Genomic DNA, 6,000 nt, shown 5'->3' on the forward strand with positions numbered 1-6,000 from the left:
AAAACATGGAGGCAGCAACACTTTTATCTGTCTGTTGCACATGTTCAATTGGCAAAGGTTTATTTCCATAAGCATGTATGTCTCTTAGATGATGCTCTTAATTCACTTAGTAGTAAGGCTACCAAAAATCCGTTACATACAAGGAACTGTATGCCTTATATCCATATGTGCTGTCATCTGCATAGAGTAGCCACAAAATTAAAAAACTACAAAGACATTTTGCTGTTTTTTCAAAATAAATATTTAAGCTCTCAAGTTCTGTTACGTCATTTCACTAGTGACATCTTCGAGATGTGGCCTTAATGATGGGTAATGGACATAATGTTGTAGCACCATGGTATCAAAGGCATGGAACTTCAAACAATGCCAGGAAATGTTATTGGATTTTGGTATCTGCAATGAGAGCCTTCTGCCCTGTGCTGCACAATCAGAACTTTTTCATGGTTGCCAGTATCCTACCCTGTGAGAGCTAGATCAGCAGTATCTGCAAGGCCTCTCCGCACCACAAGGCTTATGAGCTAATGCTGCAAACTGGCCATTTTTCCCTTTGCTCCCTGATAGTGCACCTACCTCTGCTCTGCAGAGAGCCGGAGGCACTGCCAAGGAGCAGTGAGCAGAAGGGGAGCAGCTTATGCTGTGACAGGAAATTCTATGGGGATGAGAAAAGCAGACTCAATCCTCCTGCTCATGACCTTCAGTGTGGAGTCAAAGGCCTGTGGGAACAGTAGTTCCTCCTTCTTCCCCAGTGAGATGAGATTGGCAGGGAAACTGACTGAAAGCCTATTGATCACTTGTTCAGAAAGTTCAATAGTGTTAGGAAAGCTGCAGTACGTTTTTCTTCTTTTTGTATTGAAGTGATGAAAGCATGAAATGCTTTTCTGCCCTGAGAGGAGTCCTAGTTCAGGTTTTCTGTTTGGGGTTTCTTTTTTTGAGTGTGTATACTTTTCTGCTTGTGTATACTGAGTTTAAACCTAATGGCAACAAGCTTGTCTTTCCCAAGTATCTTTTTGTGAAACCCTTAGAAATAATCACCACAGCTATAGGCATCTACGGCTTGGAGGCTGAACAGCCTATACAAAGAGGTGGTGTTCCTCTTTCACCTACAGAGGAGGTGAATGAATAGTTATGCTTTCTCTTTGGGGATGACTTACATTGCCTCCCAAGTGCATATACTGGGGTGGGCAACACAAACCTTCATGATCATTTGGACCACAGCATCAGGGGACTCAAGAAAGGTAAAAGGGCATCACATAGTGCCTATTCCTAGAAAGTCCCTTGTAGGACTACAACCTGGACTGCTGTTTTGTTTGACTGTTTGTGGGGGAGAGAGTGAGATTCCTTATACACCCTTTTAACCACTATTTCTGGCATCCTGTCTGACATACAAATCTTCTGCAAGTGTGTAAGGAAGAGCAATGAAGTGAACTGGAAATGTGATGTCAACTCCATTTGCTATGTTAACTCTCACTTAACGTAAACTATGAAGAGCAACTGGCATCCTAAATCAATCTGTTCCCCTTTTACCTAGCTAATTCCATACACATCTCTATAGAATTATGTCTACAGAGATATAAATGGCCCAATCCTCTTTCTGATTTAAAGAAGCGGGAGCTTTTGTGTGTCAGTTTCCCTGGAACAAACCAAGTTTATAGCTTAAGTTGGTAATATTTATAGCATCATTAATAAAGGCAGTGGAGATATAAACCAGATTTAGAGAGATTAAAATACGGTTTTGAGGAACCCACTTTTCAGGCCAAATATTTTACAAGTAGGGATTTTCAATTACTGAATTATCTGATCCTGTGTGTTCTTCTGATCCTCAAGTCCTTTGTTTCTGGATCCAGACATCAGACTTTTCAGTGATGTGGATTGTTTTTTGTTTGTTTGTTTTTTTAATGGTTTTGTTTCTTTTCTTTTTTTCTTTCTTTTTTTTTTTTACTTTGATTTTTCCTTTTAAGAGTGGCTGACTGTGAAAAGGCTATGGCTGGTGTCAGAGCACTCAGTGAAGCATTTACTTGGAGATTTTTTTAAGCAATGTAGGATATACTGCCCTGTGCTAAAGTTGACTCCCCTAAAGTCAAGATGCCACTTATTTCAGCAGAAAGCCATCTGGGTCAGCTTAAATCACCAATGAGGTGAGGTTATTCTTAAACCAGTTCTGTAGGAGAATACCTACCCAGGCCCCAGGGGCATGTGCTTAGGCTCATTTCTAAATTAAATTGTTTTGAAGAAAAGCTAATCAGAATCTGAAAATATTTGCTGGTGATTAAATTTGGAATCCATGGATAATTAGCTGGGGAAAAAAAAATGCTATCTACAGATGCTGAATTCAGCATGTGTCAGAAGAGCTCCAAATACGCGTCCCTCCTAGAGTCTTCAAGGCTGCTCTTCTGGGGTCGTCATGCAACATTTTGGGAAGACAATGCCTGAGCACAAAGTACAGTAAGTAAAGGTAAGACATAACATCAGGGCTCTACTTAGAGTTATCTTCTATTCCTCTGACCTTGTGAAGCCACCTTTAGAGAACTATTCAAGTTGTTAGAAATCTGTTCTCAGGCAGAAAAGAGAAGTTCCTGCTGGGAGTTTTGCTGTGTTCCAAGAAACTTCTGTTGAGTTCCTGAATAGTGGGGAAGATCCTAATTGCTTTTAACTATCTCTGTCCTCTCCCCTGCTTTGTTAACTTTTCTTTGCTTTTGACTCCTGAGATATTCTGAGCAGCCTTTCACCTTTCAGAGGAAGCACTGGAACTGATACCAAGATCTCCACAGGCAACACTGTTTTCTGTGTACCTGCTTTATTGATCTTAACCTGAAGAACCAATCTACATATTCTCAAGCTCTAAGTCCTGGTATCCTCTCTCTTAGCTATTTAGTTTCAAATAAAGAGATTTCCTGTCACAGCTCTTGCTTTTGCCCCCACTATGTATGGTTGTATTTTTACTTAGGTGGGATGCAATTTGACCATATTGCAGTCAGCAAGCAGCACTAGAGTGGCTGAGATGCTGTTCTATTGGACTCTCTAACAATATCTGTAACAGATATAGGTGTTGTGGAACTAATCAGTCCCACTTTGAAGATGCTAAGCCTTTACACTGCTTTGGTCTTCCCTCTGCGAGCAGCTTCTCTGTCTTTCTGGTAGAAGGGATTTGCAGAATTAGCTTCCCCCAAAGAACAAAACAAATACAAAGGACTTCTTAAATAGTATACAGCCTTATCCCAGATTGAGGTGGGATACATCCCTTGAGAAAGTGATGCATCAATAAATTAGCAAAATAAGCATGATTGCCGTCTGATACCAAAAAAATGGTGTTAATCCTCTTTTAAGATGAAGGCAAAATCTCTTTGGTTATATGGGCAGAGGACAGACAGAGGGGCAGTAATGACCCTGTCGTCAGAATTAGTGATGCTGCTACTGGAACACTGCTTGTGCTTCAAAAGCACAGTGAAAAACTGAAGGAAATTCAGACAAGCGCTGCATAAATGGTTTGAGATCTGCAAAAGCAGACTTTTTAATGAGAAACTAGGGATGCTTGATACATTTCAAATCATCAGCCCAAGGCTCATTAGTTGAGCAGGCAGACGTTAATTTTGACATCCCAAGGCTGAGCGAACAGAGCCTGATTTCTTCCTCTGTGGAAGTCAGGTATAGCCTGAGCAGCAACAGCAAGACAGATCTGGGGTTTGGGCATGCTGCTTCTCCTGCTTGTGGGGACAGGAGGAATGGGGCTGATGACTACTGTTCTGGAAGGAGGCTTTTTCTCACCCTGGCGGTATTTATTATCACACAAATGATTCATTTGCTCAGAAGAGGCTGATGCCTGGTGATTTTACATGATCGTAGACATGTAAATGCTAATGCCTGTGATGCTATTGCCTTTTCTTTGGCCTGCCCCTAGAAAGTACTTAATCATCCCCACAGCTCCAAAGGGGAGCAGGCTGGTACCTGAGTCTCCTAACACAGAACTGTAACATGGCCACAGCATACCCAGGAAAGCCGGCCTGCAGCATACCCTGAGGACTGAGTTAGTCCTATGGCATATACTTACTTTTTCCTCCCTTGGGACCAAGTTTTATCTCTTCTAAGAAATTTCTCCTTTGAAATATTCTAAGGACCCCAGACAGATATAATCTTTCTTCCTGAAATTTATTCTTTTGCTTCATTATTTAAGAGAACATCTGATCATTCTTCTCAATTAAAATAAGTGTTTTTCATTCAGCTCCTTGGAGATGCAAATGTCTCTTGCTAGAGCAAAGTCCTTGACTAGCTAATTAATAACTCCTTGCTTCTATGAGTTCGGAAAAGTCTCCCATTTCTTCTCTTTTTTTGACTCTGATGTGGTGAAATGTATCTTAAACTTATTTTATAGTCTCTAACACTAGGTATATGTAAAACATGTCATTACAAATACCTAACCATGATAAATGGGCTCTTGACTGAATGCACACACAATGGTGATTAATCACTTTGGGGTGATGGGACCCCAGCAAGATTCTACTAAGCATGTGAGGCAGTCTTCCATTGCACAGTTACACCCAAGGAGGATAAAGAGCAGTGATAGATTCGAGAAATTTTGATACTTCAGTGACTGTGAAGGCAGACAATTGGCTATTGTTATGGCACCATAAGCAGAGTGGGAAATCCAGAAATTAGGTTATATCATTATGTAAACCACACCCAGTCTTAGCAAACAGCATTATAGCATTTTAGCAAGGTTTGCTGCTGAGACAATTCCAGGCAAGTATAAAAGCATCTATTCTTCTGTAAAAGCTTTGCTGTAAACTGTGTACTTTCTGTCAAGTCTTTTATTCTTGTCTCATATGGAGGTGTTTTTCAGAATTATCAGACATACAATTCACTAAATATGTTACTGGAACTATCACACTGAATAGGGCTTATTGTTAATAAATTTGCTGGGTTTTAGTTTGCACTGGATGTTTAATGACAATGTTAAGGGTTTTTTTACCATCATTGATGTGCTGTTTCTATCTGTGTATTATTGTCATAGGGAAGTACAGATTATTAAAGGAATATTAAGATTCTCTTGGTTTTTTTTGTTGTTGGGGTTTTGTTGTAGTTGTTTTTTTTTTTTTCCTCCAGATTTTTTCTAATGTTAATAGGCAAAATAGATCTTGTCTTAAAAAACTGTGTACCTTAGCACATCAGTATTCACCAGTGCTGGTTTTGGATAACAAATTACTATTACCTCAGGTTGTTCTGGTTGTTTCCTGAGCTGAAGTTTCTTAGCTTGTTTCTCTATAGTCTCAACAGCTTCTGCAGTGTAAGCAGCACAACAATAGAAACCTTAAAGAAAGTGGAATATTTGTTTTTCACAAAGTATTGAGGTGATGTATGCATGAACTAGCAGAACCATGCAGCAAACTATCTGGACTCCCCATTTACTAGCATGGACGACTCCAACTATAGGCAGAGTAGGTAGTCCTAGTGTAGCCAAACAGCCACGGACCATCTGCCCCTTTCATCTATCCTTAAGCTCTGCAAAACCAACTGGCTGTTGCCATAAGGGAAGTGCTGGTGGTGATTTTATGGGACCTCCTTCCTGCAGCAGCCCTTCTCCTCCCTCTCTGCTTCTTGCAGTGAGGGGCAGCCCCATGCCCCAGCTTTAGAGGGACCAGGTTATGGGTGAATAGAAGGTAGAGATGACACATAGAAAAATCACACACGCAAAGATCAACTTTAAATCCAGTTGTGCATGTCAAACAGCTTACAAAAGTATGATATCACTGCCTAATATTAAGCAAGATGTGTATTTTTAAAGGCTGAATCTTGTGGAGGTATAAAAAACCCATTGATATTTTTTGTCCTTTGTCTTTCTTTAAAGAGCAGCTAAATTCTGTTGACCTTTTTATGTGATTGAGTTGAAAAGTTTTAAAGCCCCGGAATTTGTTTTTTTAAAGTCAATCAAAATTTTGGCATTTCAGTATATCTGGCATTTCAGTATCCTAATTTTCATCACCATAACGATCAATACTACCATCCATC

The sequence above is a fragment of the Neopsephotus bourkii genome, unplaced genomic scaffold, assembly GCF_033783945.1.
Source record: "Neopsephotus bourkii isolate Nb327-2 ecotype Australia unplaced genomic scaffold, CSIRO-AGI_Nbou_v1 NB_941, whole genome shotgun sequence".
NCBI classification, from domain to species: domain Eukaryota; kingdom Metazoa; phylum Chordata; class Aves; order Psittaciformes; family Psittacidae; genus Neopsephotus; species Neopsephotus bourkii.